The sequence below is a fragment of the Gopherus flavomarginatus genome, chromosome 17, assembly GCF_025201925.1.
Source record: "Gopherus flavomarginatus isolate rGopFla2 chromosome 17, rGopFla2.mat.asm, whole genome shotgun sequence".
Classification (NCBI taxonomy): domain Eukaryota; kingdom Metazoa; phylum Chordata; order Testudines; family Testudinidae; genus Gopherus; species Gopherus flavomarginatus.
This window is the reverse complement of record NC_066633.1, coordinates 3,881,190-3,898,221: the sequence shown is the minus strand read 5'-3', so window position 1 is coordinate 3,898,221 and position 17,032 is coordinate 3,881,190. Positions and strand designations below refer to the sequence as shown.

General features: G+C 43.5%; 1 protein-coding gene across 3 annotated transcripts in view; it reads left to right on the top strand.

Moving 5' to 3' along the window:
• Positions 1-17,032, top strand: part of RABGAP1 (RAB GTPase activating protein 1) — a 153,263-nt gene that overhangs the window by 132,572 nt on the left and 3,659 nt on the right. For all 3 annotated transcript variants that reach the window (XR_007769969.1, XR_007769966.1, XR_007769968.1), the window contains one exon: positions 5,264-5,360. The gene's annotated coding sequence lies outside the window, so the exon portion shown is untranslated. The remainder of the gene's footprint in view (positions 1-5,263; positions 5,361-17,032) is intronic.

Here is a 17,032-nt window from a genome sequence, read left to right as displayed (position 1 = left end):
AGACAGATGCCTGTGAATTGCTTTGGGTTTTTTTTTGCTGTGTAGCTCTGTTTTTTTCACTTGCATATAGAACAAGTGTTTCTGAGCAAGTGATGGTATAATACCAAAGGAGCTGTGACCTGCCCTCCTCCCTGCAGGTCAGCTAGAGAGAGCTGCAAGGTACAGATCCAATTTTAATCATGGGCAGCAGGGAAGGGCTGAGTGATCTGTGTGCTTTCCATCTCCAAACTCTGTGATCTGTAGGAACAATCTCTCTCTTTTAACAGGGGTGCAGTGCATCCCTCTGAATTCAGAAGCCAAGGCTTTTGTCAAGTTGAAATGAAATGCTCTTGAATAAGATCAGGCATTGTAGCTGGGGCTGGCAGGCTGAGCTCCTGGGGGTCTCTGCAGAAGCAGCTTTCTGCTGAGACACTGTCTGGAAATAGAATCCTCAAAGCACAGCTGGGATCAGAGCTCCCTGCAGCTGGCTTTATTTTCTGGGTTTTGAGGCCTTTCGTCTAAGCCAGGCAGGAGGATTTTGGAGCAGTTATATCTATAAAGGCTGTAGGAGAAAGAACCCTCTCACACCACCCCCAGTCACAGGGATCTGGTTTCTCTCCTCACCTGGTAAGTTTATAATTATTCATGGCCCACCCTGAGCCCCATCTTGGTGAGCAGGATCCCGTCACAGCCCTTGGTTTAGACAGATGCAGGAACTTGTGCATCTTTCTCCATGATGTGGACCAGACTCTTCACACCAACATAACTGATCTGGGGTAATCCTACCCTTGTGGCTCCAGGTCCCCCCTGATGTGCTCCTTTTACACCCTCTATGAAAATTCAATAATTGCCCCCAGCCGGCAGTGTCACTGCTGTAGGAGTATGTATTGGATCAGCGTTCCAGTTCAGTTCAGGATTGCCCCTCTACTCACCCCATATCTGCCCTCCTTCTGCAACATCTACCCTCCTCTCCAAGCAAAGGTCTGTCTAATTAATTAAACGTAAACATAGATGGATTCTTCCCTTTCTCTGAGTGGGTAACCGCTCCCCCCTGTATGCACACAGGGAGCTGAGCAAGCAGCACTGGCTCTGGGTTAGGAAGGAGGCAGGTGTCCTTTTCCCAAGATCTCTAATGGGAATCCCCTCTAACCTTGCAAAGCTTCCTGTTCTCTGCCCTGTCCACCTGCTTCCTCTTTTCTCTGCCTGATGTGGAGGAGCCTTCAAAGGGAAACAGAGGCTGCCTTTAAACAGTGTTATAAATAAACAGAGGTGTCAGGTGGAGTGAAAGCTCATCCAATGCCCTGAAGGTGGCAGGAGCTTGAATTTCTTGCTGTTGCACACAGGGAGGATCTTGGTGACAAAGAGAACGGGATGATTTACAGCTCAGGGGATGAACTTGCTCTCTCTCTAGCTGACTTGCTCACACTCAGGCCTGCAGCGAAGGACTAAAGTCAGCATTTCATACCGAGCAACTGACTGAGGGGTGAAGTGCTGCCTGTAGGGATCTCTGCTAACCCTCTCACAGCATGGGGAAACTCCCTCTTGGCGTTGCCTTCAGTGGTGAGCATAGGCAGTGCCTGCATGAACAGAAGTCTCCAGGAAAGGCAGTGCTTGCTGTAATGCTGAAAAGCTTCCTTCAGCCTGTTGGCTACTTAAGTGGATTACACCTGACACAAGAGTTTGCTCTAAGGTGCGACAATTACAAAGAAAATAGCTGTACAGGTCCCTGTGCATTTATTGCGCCTCTTTGTGCTGCTTATCTTTCCTCTTTGTGCTTCCTTGTCAATAATGAGCTGGAGGATGGTGTGGGCTGCACCCTCAGCAAGTTGCAGATGACACTAAACTGGGAGGAGTAGTAGATATGCTGGAGGGTAGGGATAGGATACAGAGGATTGGGCCAAAAGAAAGCTGATGAGGTTCAACAAGGACAAGTGCAGAGTCCTGCACTTAAGACGGAAGAATCCCATTCACTGTTACAGACTAGGGCCTGAGTGGCTGGGCAGCAGTTCTGCAGAAAAGGACCTAGGGGTTACAGTGAATGAGAAGCTGGATATGAGTCGAAGGTGCCCTTGTTGCCAAGAAGACCAATCACATTTTGGGCTGTATAAGTTGGGGCATTGCCAGCAGATTGAGGGATGTCATCGTTCCCCTCTATTCGACATTGGTGAGGCGTCATCTGGAGTACTGTGTCCAGTTTTGGGCCCCACACTACAAGAAAGATGTGGAAAAATTGGAAAGAGTCCAGCGGAGGGCAACAAAAATGATTAGGAGGCTGGAGCACATGACTTATGAGGAGAGGCTGAGGGAACTGGGATTGTTTAGTCTGCAGAAGAGTGAGGGAGGATTTGATAGCTGCTTTCAACAACCTGAAAGGGGGTTCCAAAGAGGATGGATCTAGACTGTTCGCAGTGGTGGCAGATGACAGAACAAGGAGTAATGGTCTCAAGTTGCAGTGGGGAAAGTCTAGGTTGGATATTAGGAAACACTTTTTCACTAGGAGGGTGGGGAAGCACTGGAATGGGTTACCTAGGGAGGTGGTGGAATCTCCTTCCTTAGAGGTTTTTAAGGTCAGGCTTGACAAAGCCCTGGCTGGGATGATTTAGTTGGGAATTGGTCCTGCTTTGAGCAGGGGTTGGACTAGCTGGCCTCCTGAAGTCCCTTCCAACCCCAATATTGATTCCTGGGGGTTATCCTCAGCCCTGATTTCCCCTTTGACTTAGCAAATCTCTTAAACTAGACCAGAGGAAGGAATGGGCTGGTGTGTGCTGTACGGATGAGTGAACAGAGGCCTGTGTCTGTGGGGACAGTAAGCCCCCCACTGGCTCATTTGATGTGCTGTATATGGGTGAGAGAGGGAAGCCCAATCCTTGGTGAATCGGGCTGCAAAGCTTTAGGGAAGGTAGGGAGCAGAAGTCACCTTATTTGGTGTTGTACAGATCCCTCATTAATAAAGCACGAGGAGGTGCAGGTCAGCTCTCTCTCGAGTCTCAGCCTGACTTGTAGGTGCGTTGCTCCCTTGTAGAAATGAAGGGGGGGTTTATTGACTGAGGTGCACACAGCTAACACATTGATTTCTCTGTAATCAAGTGCACACTTCTCAAGATGTTGGCACTTGTAATGGGAGAAAGCTTGGCTCCCTGCTTTCCAGAGCAGACAGCATGCAGACCTGATGCATCAGCCTGAATCTTTTGGTTGTTTTAATAGCAGCTTCAGTAAGTGATGTGGCCATAACAGTCACATGTCCAATTGGGGCAGGGGAGGGTGAATGATAGGAGTGTCAGTTCTTTGTACAGCTCCTCACACATCTTTTGATTTCAAGGTTTGACCAGGCATAGAAGTGTGGTCAGGGCACTTGGGTACTGCAGGGAGAGGCAATGCAAGTGCCTGGAGGAGGAGAGAACAGGAGCCAGAGAAGGGACTAAGGGAGAACATATTAATTTCTTTTCTATGGTGTCTTATGTTGCAAAGGGTCTATAAACGGCTGCTTCCCATGCTCTAAGCCAGTGTTTCTCAACCTGTTTGTGCTTGTGACATCTCCCTCCCATATGAGACTTGAAAAGGTAGGGGGCTGAAGCTGCCCAGGGTTGACAGCCTGATTGGCTTTGATCACTCAAAAATAAATTAGCTCATCAATAAGAAAAGAGCAATAGCTGGACAGAACTATATGTAAGTTTAAGTTTTATCAGTGTAAATGTACAGCAGGAGCACGTCTCACATTTATCGCTGTCCCTCACAAGGGCTTGGTGAGAAGGACTGTGTCCCTTTAGAAATAAGACTGCAGGGAAAGTTCCAGATTAAATATTAGGAAAGCCTGTATAACTAATACCTGCCTGGGAAGGGATAGAATTCCCCTCTCATAGGAATGCCGTAGGGGAAATAAATCTATGCCAGAGCAAGGGGTGTGCACATTTTCACCAACATACTTGCCCTACAATCTAACCAAGTGAGCAACCATTCCCCAAGGTGTAGGCTGTGCCTTCTTGGGGCAATGATCCTACCATTCCAACTGCTGTTCCTCATGGAGTGCGAGAAGCAGCAGCTGCCTTAATATAAGAGCAGGCTTCCAGTAACCAAGCTCTCTGTTCACCCAGTTTCAGCTGGGAGCCAGTTAGGGAACTGCAGTTGTAAGATCCAAGAGTTCTCAAGGCGTCACAGCAGCCTGCCTGCATTTCACCTGACCACTTCACGGAAATAAGTTTTATTCTCAAACATTGCAGCACTGGAATTCACAGGAGCAAGGGCGTGAAGATGCTATACATGGTCCGTGGTGGCTGAACTGAAGCCTTCTGAAAGGATTATTCACCTTGATGCTGTCATCTTCAGCAGGAGCATTAGCTAAGGGCCCTGTTTTAACAGTCCTTTGTGTATCAGCATTGATAGCAGCTGGGGATCAATGCAGTTATTCATTCACAGGGAAGCCAATAGTGATGCAGAGCGAGTATCTCATATGGTGGAAGTGAAGAAAGAACCGCAGGATGTGGGAGAGGTAGCAGCACTGATAGAGGCAGAGGAAAGCTCTCCTACTTCAAAGGAGGTGTTTGTACATTGATTTAATACAAAGATCACAGCCAGACAACTGGGTGAGCACCAGTGTGTAAAAGAAGCTGGGCTCACTGCAGATCCTAGTGAACATCACGTATCCCCTATTTGCTCCTACTCAGGCCCAGCTGACAATCATTCATCCATGTTTATTCCCCTATTTTAAAAGGAGCTTTACAGGGTTCAGAAGGGTTAATAAAATAGAACACAAGGGCAGAAAGGGAAGGTGGGGTGGGGAGAATTTTCAGGCTTCATTTTTAAAGTGTTGCTGAGTTAGAATAAGTTACCATGGATGTTTTATCAGCCACAGGGAAAGCTGTTTGTCAGAGCCTGCTCTGTCATCCTACCTGGTCAGTCACATGGCACCTGACTGCCTGTACCCCCGTTTGCTTAGAGCAGGGTTTCTCAACCTGGGGTCCTGTGACCCCTCTGAGGATTAAGACCAAGTTTAGGGAGGTCATAGTTCTTCATTAGTCTTATTTGCTCTGCCTTTTTCTCTAAAGCTGCTCTGTGCTTTTTAAACTAGAAGTGTGGCATTGGAACCTGACCAAACGGCCCCCCTCTTTCTGGTTAATTCACCCCAGTATAGCATACGTGGCTTTTTATTTTTGGCAACAGTGTCACATGGAGTCTGTCAGTTTGTCTCACATGCTGAGCCCTGGGTCCCTGTGGTACTGTTATTAGGGAGGTAATTTTATTTAACTCAAATGCAGTCAGCTTATGCTGCATTTTAATCCTCTTTCAGGTTGGTAGCCTCCGAATTTGGTAGGCAAGCTCACCACTCAAACCTCCTGAAATGAAATGGCTGAACAGCAGGATCAGAAAAGCACTTCAAAGAAAAGGTAAGGTTTTTCCTGTTAACTTAGCAGGGGGGCATGGAGGGCAGCAACTTTCCAGCATAGTCACCTAGCACAGGAATCTCTCTAGCAGAACTAGAGACAGTTCCTTTCAGGGGCTCTGATTTTCTTGGGGATTATGCTATTAATATATTGCACTAGCATAAGTTTTAAAGTTGCAACCTTAAACACATGAAAAAATACAAAGGTTCTCAGAGCAACCATAATCACAAGGCATAGTTTTGTCTTGGATTTCTCTGGACCCTGCGGTCAGCTACATGGGCCAATACTTGTCCTCTGAGACCATGTAGTGACTAGGAATTCACAAGGCTCTGTAAAATGGAGGGGAATTACTGTGAGAAACAACTTCAGTACATACCTATTTGAACATTCAACCTGTAGCATTTGTGTTATTACCCTCACATCTAAAAATAGAAAGATTCCATTCTGTCCTCTCCTCCTTGCACACACTGAAATGTTCAAGGTGATCAATACTGTTCACCTGTTGGAGTACATGTGCAGCTACACCCTCAATTCAAAACAGAGCAGCAATTTTGGCGTAACCTTTCAAATAAAACCCATTTATCTCTGGTCTGATATTAAACAGAAAAAAAAATCTGTTAAATGCCCAACCTCCTCCTCCTCCTCTTTCTTTTAATATGAAACTAACTACAGTTAGTGCTGCCACCCACAGGAACTGGAGGGGCTTGCTCCTCTTCTACTGAGGAATGTGATGTTGAACAGAGCACCTCACCTTAGACCTTCAAATAATAATAAAAAAATCTAAATATGCAACAGTGTAGCAGGAAATTCCAGCTTGGGGTTTAGGATCCCATCACAGCTACAAACAGCCCCCTCTGCGTTTGGCTTTACTGAGGCCTGGTCTACACTGGAGGCCTTAGAATAATCTAAGATACGCAACTTCAGCCACAAGAATAGTGTAGCTGAAGTTGACATATCTTAGACAGACTTACTTCCTGTCCTTACAGCATGGGATGGATGGCTGCCACTCCACTTCTGCCTCTCACCCTGGTGGAGTTCCGGAGTTGACGGGAGCGTGTCCAGGGATTGATTTATCATGTCTAGATGAGACACGACAGATCGATGGCTACCTGCCAATCTGGCGGGTAGTGTGGATGTACTCTATGCTTACTGTGGCCATCCCTAATTCATAGGCCATAAAAGGTGCCCACTTCCCTGCCAGGAGCAGGGTTTTTTATACATAATTTGTGATAATCTTCAGAGAGACCCTGTGGCTAGTTTTTGGATTCAGTCACATGCACACAGTGTGTTTCCTGTGCAAAGGCATTACAATCCACAGTCATTCTGTATCATGCATGTGCTCCCAGCCCCAAGGCAAGGAGGCTGCCAGCATCCTCTGAAAAGCTGTGTCCCACCTGTCTGCCCAGACAATAGCCTCGCTATTCAAAGGAGACTGTTCTCTTCCTTGGTTTAGGCTCCCACAGTTCATGCTCTAAAAAGCAAAAATAGTTTCCCATTTGAAATTAGAGCTATCCTGCAGTTCAGCAAGGTTTACTAACAGAGTTGGACACACCAATCAGTCACAGCAACACAGATCCTGTTTGCAGAGAGAAGCTTTTTATTGTACTTTGTTGGGAGCAAATGAAACATGTGAGGGCTTTACATACCAAGAATGAAGCAGTGCCAGGTTACATTCAGTGGCAGGTGAACCAAGGTTACAGTGCAAATATCACTGCTCTCTGCAGTTAACAGCAGCGGGCATACAAACCACAACACAGAGAAGCCAGCTGAAATCAAGTATTGTAGATACAGCATCACAGGTAATGAGGCAACTTAACATACAAACAGCATTCTATTTACTTTGCCTTTGCAGGTTGCTTTATAGATGCTGCCAGTAAGCAGACCCCACTTTTAAATTCAGTGTGCAGTTACTCTGCCCCCAAATGAAAACACCATTTGGAGTATTCACATTACACTTTTTACAATATACACAACTAAGGTTATTGCCAAGTTACTTCCTACTTCAAATTACACTATTTACAATGTAATATTCAGGAAAAGTTTCAACATCAGAGTGTTCTTTACATAAACTAGGAGAAATCTTTTATTCTGTAATGCATTCTGTAGTTAAGCCACGGGGATCTCATGTACTTTATTCAGAAGTTTCTCTCTCAGCAATTTTTTAATAGAGCAAGTTACTGAAAAACAGATGGATTTGTCCAGTGTTACCTATCGTGCAAGTTACTGGATGTGTTCAGGGACTGAATAGCAAGTTTAGATCTTTATAATCAATGTTAGATACAATCTTAGTGTAAAAATAAATGCTCTAGCCTCAGTGCATGAATAAGTGCATCTGTCAGCCAAAGGTCAGCTCTCTGTGGCTGAAAAGGAGAGTTAGAGAATAGATCTTTTGTTTACTATCCTGATCCGCAAAGAAAAACAAAGTCATTGAAGTCTAGAAAGAAAAGTACACAACAAGTGATTTATAGGGTTACATTCTCGCTCTCCAGTATGTGTGCAGATTGTTTACACGATGGCTAAAGGGAGAGAACTGGAACCTCCCTATAAGCACTAGAGACTAGCTCCTACCTCGAGGCAAAATAATCCTGTACAAACCCCCATTTACTGGAGACTGCCAGAGTAGGGTGGGGTCATAGTGGCACCACCTCCAGACAGCTGCTCTCCTCCCCCCACAAAGCACATTTTCATTTAGTTCAGTTCTGAACATGAGCATGACCAAACTGAGTGAGTGACTTAGGTTCTGTTATTCTGAACTGGCTTCTGTGCCTCTCTAAGCCATGGATTCTCTAGTGCAACTCACTCCTTAGGAAACAGGAGCAGTGAGTTTAGCAAATGAATTTAAAGGAAAAAGCAATCAATACAGAGTTGTCAGATTCCTCTGACATGCAGCTAAATCAAAGGTTTCCAAACCATAAAATGGAGAGAAAGTGGGGCCTGCCTAAGCATGAAATGCTGGTTTAAAGCTCTCTCTCTTACATCCTGTAAATGGAGTCATCATGTTTGACTAAAATCACAACTGCACTTTCAGAATTTTTCTGACTTACAAATCCTGAATTTGCTCAGTGTAACAACTCCAGCTGGGTTTCTGCCTCCTAAATCTTCACCAGTCAAAGATCCTGCAGCTAGAATTGTAGCTGACAGTTCATGCCATGCTTTGGACAGTGCAGCCAAGACTGCTGAAAGGTACTAGCGATTTTGATTGCTCACCTTGAGAGCTGCTCTCCAAGCTGTCTCAAGTTGGGCACCTGAAACATTGGCCACTTTTGAAAAACTTGGTCTCCTTCTTCTAGAACTAGTCTACTAAGTTAAAAGGCTATGGTACACCCATAGCTGTCAGTTACTTGGTGCTTTTGAAAATTCAACCCACTGCCAGGATCAGAATTCCTGTTTAGAATGTGAATGTTCCTGGGCATCCTAAAAATTCTGTTCTAGGTGGAAATCAGATCTTTCTCTCTCTTGCTAAAGGGTCAAGGGACCAGAGTTTGGTCTCTGCCTAGGTTTGCTGGAATCCATCATCTTCATGCAGTAGGAGAATTTGTTTGGTCAAATATTGATTCGGCAGAGGATCACAAATCTGACACTGTACTTTTGGAAGCAGATAACACTGAGTTAGCGTCGCCTTTCCTTTTCAGCAGGGCAATAGTTTAAACTATTTGTCCTTAAGGACTTTCATGTTTTCCACTATTTAGTTTTCTAACCAGGTGTTTAAGGATATCTCTGTCCCCACCAGGGCAGATAACTGGACAAAACATCAATTTTTTCTGCAGCTGTTCTGAATTGCTTTGAGGGCAAATTTACCACCTTAAACATGCATTGCCCAGAGTGTGCTCTGTATGTGCTATATCTCCTGCCTTTAAATTGGTAAGTATTTTCCTAGACAATAGATGTCAGAAATCTACACCAACCTTTATCATGGTGCTCAGATGCACAGAAATAATCACTAGAAAGAGTTGTAACAGTGTTCACACTCACTGTGAACTCCCACTTTTTAAAAGCAGCACAGCTCTGAATACCCCCTGCATTATTTTGCTTTGTGTCACATGCAAGAAATGTTGAATAAGCAACATATGTTGGTTAAATTCTACTTTTGAGGTCAGTTTATAGAATACCTTATCAAGATGCAAGATTAATGTAGGTTTTTCCAAGATGAAATTTTGCACATGCAAACAGCATTAGATTAAAAGTGCTAGGCTGGCTACCTCTGTCCACTCTGTAGCCCTTCATTCAGTAATACAGTGTTGCAGGTTTAATCAGTGCTCTGTTCTTCCTAATTGTGCCTATTATCTAAGATGCAGTTGTTGTCCACTGCAAAGCTGACACTGTGTGGCCCTGAGTAATTCTATATTGCTTATGCTTACACAAGCTTGTGCTTTTGAGAACAGAAAAGTCAGCACTAACCGGGCACAGTGCTCATATGAAATTTCCCTGCATTGTTTAACCCACTAATTCATGGCGATTCTGAGGAGTGAAGCTGAAAATCAGCTTGTCCTTTACTCTGTTCATTATGGTATTGGTTTATCTCTAACTTCCTTGTTGTTTTAGAGAATTAGCCAGGAATATTTTGACATTCCATTCAGTACTGATCAGATGAAGCTACTGTGGTTTTGTCACTATTTGTTAGTGTGCCTCACACCAGGCAATTGTAGTTTGTTACAACAGTAGCCCCCCTGCTTTACAGGCAGGTTCTAAGGCAAGAGTTCAGAGTATCAGCACAGTGCCCACGCCTGAGCACTATCTAGACTAACAGAGTTCTACTGTACTTACCCTGAAGCTGAACTGTGATATGGAAACAGTGCATAGAACAGTGGGGAATTTCATCTTCTCATTGGATCTCACACCCTGACTTCTGAAATCTTTCCATTCTGGCCCTGTGTGCTCCACCGTAAAGCATGCTTCCAGCTCTGTAATCTAATCTGCTGCAATGATGTACCCAGAAGTCTTTGGCCTCACTACCCTGGCTACTTTTAAGTCTTGAGTTGAGGCGCTGACAAATACTGACACATTATACGGGTGGGTGGTGTAGAAATAGTTCTGGTGAAAGATACCAGATTTGCAGCCATGGAGGCGGAATCCCTGTTTTTACAACATTTATAGCAGAGGCAGTGCAGGCCTCCCTCCAACTTCCTGCTAATATGCCTCACCCCTCAAGGGTGGAGAAGGGAGGCTCAGTGTCCATTTCTGCACCTGGCCTCTTCCTGTCCTCAGTTCATTCTAATGCTGAAAGGGAACCTGGTGCTTTCTGTAAGTGGCTGAATGTGCAGCTAGAAGCTGCATCCATCAGAAATGCTAAGAACTCAAAAGTAACAGAACCATGCTAGAGGGGGCAGGAACTGGGGCCCTTTTCTCCCATGTCCACACAGTATTTTAAAAAAGGTGACTTATTTCAGCTAGTTTGCAGCTGCTGGGTTTGCATCTTCCTGCAGAGACATCAGCCCAGCTGTTTTCACCACCTCACCCCCACTTCTAGCCACAAGCACCAACTTCCCTTGGCACCAGTGGGTGCTTATGCTGCCTCCTCCCCCCTGCCTCACTCCCATAGCTGTTTCACAGTGCACATGCTGGGAGGGAGGGGGGAGAAGCAGGACTCAGCAGAGGTGAGCTGGGGGGAGGGGCTGTGAATGGATGCAGAGCACCCAGCAATTTTTCCCCTTGGGTGCTCCAGCCCCAGAGCACCCATAGATTTGGTGCCTATGCTTCTAGCCCAATCATGAAACACCTGAATGTTCTTAACCTTCATCACAACAGACAGAGGATTGCACCTATAACAGTCAAATTGCCACAGGCATTTAGGTTGGGTATTAGATAATGTGATTGATACGTGGCTCTGCAGTTACATATTTCAGATGCTTTGTTTCTGACAAATCTCCTTGATAGTTGGGCCATTCATAATAAGGTGGCTCAGAATTCCATGGCTGAGAAAAGGCCTTCAGACTTTGCCAGTTTTTCTGCAGACTCCTTTTGGACTGTTCATTTTTTTTTAAATATACTTAACCATTAAATTACCCTCCCTATGCCTCACAATATATGGTACTAAAATGTAAAGAGCAGGACACTAAATTCAACAGGATAAAACAATCCAAAATAGATTTTGGCCATGGAGATTCCTATTCTAGTCAGACTCCCAAGATAAAGATTTTATCTGACTAGATCATGCAGTCACTAAATTTAAACATCTGCTGAGATGAGCTGGCCTCTTAGAGCTGATGCAGCTACATTTTTGCAAAACACTGCACAGTGTCACATAGTAACAGACAGCACCCACTCTTAGCAAAAAAAACCCAGATCATAAGGATGGACATTCTCAACCTTCACACCTGCTTTTGCTTTCCACTAAGAATCAGTTACAAAGAGAACCACTTACCTGTATGCTGAAGTGCTCCTGTTCCACTGCTTGGGGGGGAGGAGAGAGAAGGAGGGTTTTCATGGTCATTAATCAAACTGTGCACTGAGCTGAGATATACCAAGCTATGAAGCATTAACAGGTGTGCATAAGTAACAGAACAATGGCAGAGAACATTCCTGATCAGATTTCTGTCATATGCCAACACAGTGTCAATTAACTTACCAGACTTGATGGTTACCCTCCAAAATGTGATCTGTCAAGAAACTAAGGATGAAAACAGATGCCACAATCTTTGGGCATGGACATCCGTGTGGCAGACAGCAAGAGTTTCTCCTGAGAATTGGTCTGAAATGGCTATAATAAAATTTCCACTTTATTACAGAGATCAGTTTCACAACAAACTAGATTTGCTAAAAGAGTAGAAAAATGAAATCACTGGGCAGTTAACAGACAAACCGTCTGCACCCATTAGAGATGGTAAACATGTTTTTCCAAGAGATTTATTCAATGATGAAATTAAAGAAGAATAGGTACCCTCTGAATACTAATGCTGCAGCTACTGGATGTTTAAGGCAAAAGGACTGCACATATCAACAGTCTTCATTTGAGTCCTGAAGGTGGGTAGTTTTCAATCTCCTGATGTCAGACACAGGTCCTCTCCTGCCTGGAAACACCAACATTTACCTTGTGTTTGCACATCATCACGTATCCAAGAAAGTCAATGTTCTTTGCCCTTGAGCTGTTCAGCTCAGCCACACATATTGGATTTCTCTGCATGAGCTGCCTCTGAGACCTCACTGGAACCAGTCTGAAATTTTAGGGTTTCTTTCCTCAACAGAAGAAGCCTGATTAATCTGCATTTAGTGCAGGCTGCTGTCTAGCAGAATTCCAAGTAGTATACAAGGCAGGAGCTGCCACAGAAACAATCCCACCCTTCCGTTATGTATGGGTACATGGAGGCAAAGCCAGTTCCCCAGAGGGAAGATCACTTTTGCTAGAGTGGTCACCAAGGACTCCAGATACCACTTGAGGACTAAGTTTGAATCCTGCGACATATTCCATCAGTGTCTGAAGTTAAAGAGACAAAGTGGGTGAAGTAATATCTTTTATTTGACCAATTTCTGTTAGTGAAAGAGACAAGCTTTCGAGCTTACACATACCTCTTCTTCAGGTCTGGGAAACTAATTCCAAGTGTCACTGCCTGAAGTGAAGTAACAGACATTCTGGAGAAGTTCCTCCAGACTTCAGCGCTCCATGAAAGATACAAGTAGGTGAGGGGAGCATATGCTCACCCTCCCTCCACATCAGGAGACTTGTGGATGACAAGGTACAATGACGGCTGCAGGACTTGGTCCCATATGTGGTTCTCCTTGTCCACAGGAATTGCGAGACTGCACCAGATCAATACTCCATCTAGTCTCAGGCAGTGGCTAGTGCCACATACTTCAGAACGCATAAGAAATGAATGCACCATTACAGAACAGCCAGCCCATAGGGAAAGGTTTCTTCCTAGCCATTTGGAAATCTTTGTGCTGGTGCCCCGTTCTTCTGTCCTGCCCAAGAGGGGAATTGTGGTCAAGGAATTTTTCACTCCGTGGTTGCTGGGAAAACCGCAGACTCAGAGTGGTTTTTCGTGTGTTATAGGCATTTACCTAATTCAGATCCTCCTGTGGTTAGAGACTATAACCTTTTTATGAGTAAGACACTTTACAGATCACCCTTCTGCTAGAAGGCAAGTGCCGCAAGAGAAAGGATCCCTTTCTTCTCCACAGCGTGCAGACAGCCAGCAACGGGAGCAATAATCCCTGCCGCCTGAATGATAAAGTTCGCCATCAAAATTCACCATTTTCTTAAAGCTTTTTAAAAGGTTAATTCAAGGCCATTAGAATGTGGTGCCAGAAAGTGCCTGCAAACCTCCTGCTGTAAAGATTCCATAGCTTTAAAAAACCCATTCAGTTATGTACTGGGATGCGGAAATAGCTTGTGCCCCCTAAGCTCCTTGACAGAGAATCTCAAAAGCAAAAGGTATTTAACTCCAGTGCAACTCTTGGCAGCAGGACTGACAGAACATTAAATGAGAGCCATGATGATTGCTGGAATCATGTAATTAACTCCTGCTGGCTGCATGACAGCAAATTAGAAACCACCTACACAGGCACTAAATTGCCTTTTTTGGTGCAGGCTGGATTGTGTACTCATCTGACAGGAATCACTTGGGCAACATGCTACACGTACACAGGAGACACTCTCTGTCTGAACGGCACAATGCCCAGGAATAAGGTTGCCCTGTTCCAACTACTGAATGCATGTTAAAAGAAGAACACACAGAGCTAGAACTGGCACAGAGATAATGTAATGGCAGGATGCACAACTTTTCTGTTAGCTAAGAGAATGGCCCTTTACAACTATTTATACTGCTACTGGATACAAGCAGTTTAGCATAGTGATGGGGTGGGACCTACATCTGACAAGGCACAGGCAGCTTTTAAAAAAAATTATATACCCCCAGCACATACAATAGCATTAATATAAGATGACTGACAGACAATAACTGCCATTCAAACTAATGGGCCAGTCAATTATCTGGGAGATTTGGTATTTGAACCTCTTGGTGCTAGGAGTAATTTCTAAAGCACACATTAGAATCAAATCAACTAGCTCCAAGGATTACTGCAGGAAGGGAACACACCAGACTGTGCTTCTTTTGTCTGTCGCTAATGGGAAGAGACTTCCTCAGAACTCTGAGCCAGAAGTCCAAGCTACAAAACAACACTTTCTCCCTTGTTCTTAAAGATACAACAGAATAGACATAGCAGCTACACAGTAAAGCTTATGGGGTCAGCTTTGCATAGAGGCCTGTTAAATTGTATTCCAAACTATGAAACTCGGCAACATTAGAATCACAGGCTACAGGAAAAAGGCAATGTATACCCCTCTCCTCTGCTGACTTACCTGTGATTTAAACACTGTGCAGATACTGATGTAGAAGAGAGCACTTTCTACTTTCCCTTGCAGACTACTGCCTGTCGCAACTGCATGTAAGGTAGATGCAACCCACGCTAGTGGTCGAGAGTGACCTAACATTCCAACCAGTTTAAGAACTGTGAATGAGACAGTCCTAAAAGAAAATTTTCAGAAGTGCCTACGTGAATTTGGCTCCTAAGTACCATTTTCAAAAGTACTATAGGAGCCTACATCTCACTGAAAATGAGTGGGATTCAGGGCCCTTGGTGACTTAGGCACTTTTGAAAGTTTACTTTAAGTTCCGCTGACTTTCAGTGAGAAGTAGGCTCTTAAGTGGTGAACATTCCAGAAGGGCATCAGTGGAACAGAATACGGGACTGGAGCAATTAACTGGGGTAACCATGGACAAATAAGGAAATTCAGGCTTAACTCTTTTGTTGACTGCTCTTCAGCAAATGGAATGAAGTGCCAAATGAAGGACATTTAAAAATGAGTGAGAAGCAGCCAGGCATTTTATTAAATAGTGCCTGACCTGGACAGTGCTTATCATCAGACTGTCATCACCTGAGTTATTAAGAGGAAACCTGAATAGCAGTTAATTATAATCACTGATAGGAAATGTATAAAACATTCCTCCTCCAAAGCCAAACGGAGCAGCCTGCTGTTGCTGCCCATTCTCAATACAAGACTCAGCAATCCTCTGCTAGTGAAAGATTCAGACCTTGGTTTTAAAAGGGCCTTAGGGGCAGAGTCCCAGATTTGTGCCTGAAGGTGACTGTAGATCCAATCTGCACCATGTAATAACTGTGTGTCACAGCATTTCACAGCTCACTGATTGCACCCACAGTGTAGCTGGATGTTCAAATGCTATAATGTACAACTGTGTGGCAAAATTGAGTCTGAAGTTTTTTCCAGGTGCAAAATTAGATGCCACTTGTCAAATCAGGCTCTCCCATTGACAGTGGTGGAGTTTATAGTTAGGAACTTGTCCTGTAAAAGACTATTAATTCTATCCAGATCTTTGCTGGACTGAGTTACTAAAGGTAATCTATACCTAAGATTACATTTTCTGAAATTATGATTTTTTCAGTTGTTACATCAAATGCATTTAACTTACATAGTGTGGTGACTTACCTGCTTACTACAAAAAAAAATAGTATACTCCAAGCCTGGTTTACCACACCATTATTCAATGTGCTTACCCAGCAGAAGCACCTTGGGGAATCAGGTCTGTTGTACCTTTCACATCTGCGTATTAGGAGCGACTACAGAGCTAATATTATGCTGCATTTAAAAGCCACATTCTAAGTACAATTTTTATATGAAGCGAGTTCTCAGCAACTTTATATTACAATGACAGTACATTGCTAGAATATGCAATAGTATGTAAAACAAATTTTAAAATGACTTTTAAAAAAGATTATACATATCACATACACTTAGGCATCAATCCAGAATCATTTTAATCCAAGGAAATTTGTGTAAGGTAAACTTAAAATACAGAATTACTTATTAATGATTCTATTTTAATTCCCAGTTTTACAAAACCATGACCAAGCAATGTATTCATGCTGAGTTAATCACCAGTCTCCCCCCACACACCCTCCCTTCCTTATGAATTAGTTTGGCCTAATATTATTTGATCTCTGTAGATTATTACCAAAGCTTTTCCTCCTTCCTTTGGAGATTAGTGTTAATAGTTTTGGGAACAGATTACTTTCTTATTAATTACATAATATCATGTAGTCAACAGTACATTTCTATTTTGTACACCTATAGTAAGCCATGTTATGGCTTTCCATACAAACCATGCTGGTTAGCACACATTGTGGCTTTGGACACAGCTGAGTTTTTCCACTAGAAAGGAAGGAATGCAGTACTTGATACTCAAGAGTATCAATATTATTAACTTTTCAGACTACACAAGAAGAGATGTTTGGAGCAGAATGATTTACTGATAAGACTAATGGATTCCTTTTTTCTTATAAACTAATCTTTTAACATCAACAGTTTATCTTAAACTAAAATAATTTCAGTGGCCTTTAAAAAACACAAAATTGGAAATTAGACCAGTTGATTTTTGTCCTTAAACAGTTAGATTTTGAAATTAAATAAAGGCATAACAAAAGCTCATGCCATATATATGATTCATCATGTCTATGGGAGTTGAAAAACAGTAATTAACATTCTTCAAGCTAAGAATAAAAATTCTTACCTTTTTATACCATGATCTCCGCTTACAGTCATTACATTTCAGCCTATTTTATAAAGTGTATATGGCTACGAAGGTCCGGAGAGAATGAGAATAAAATATTAACCTGCTGAAAACTGCTTAAAAGTCTTATCCTGCAATATATAGCGGTTCCAA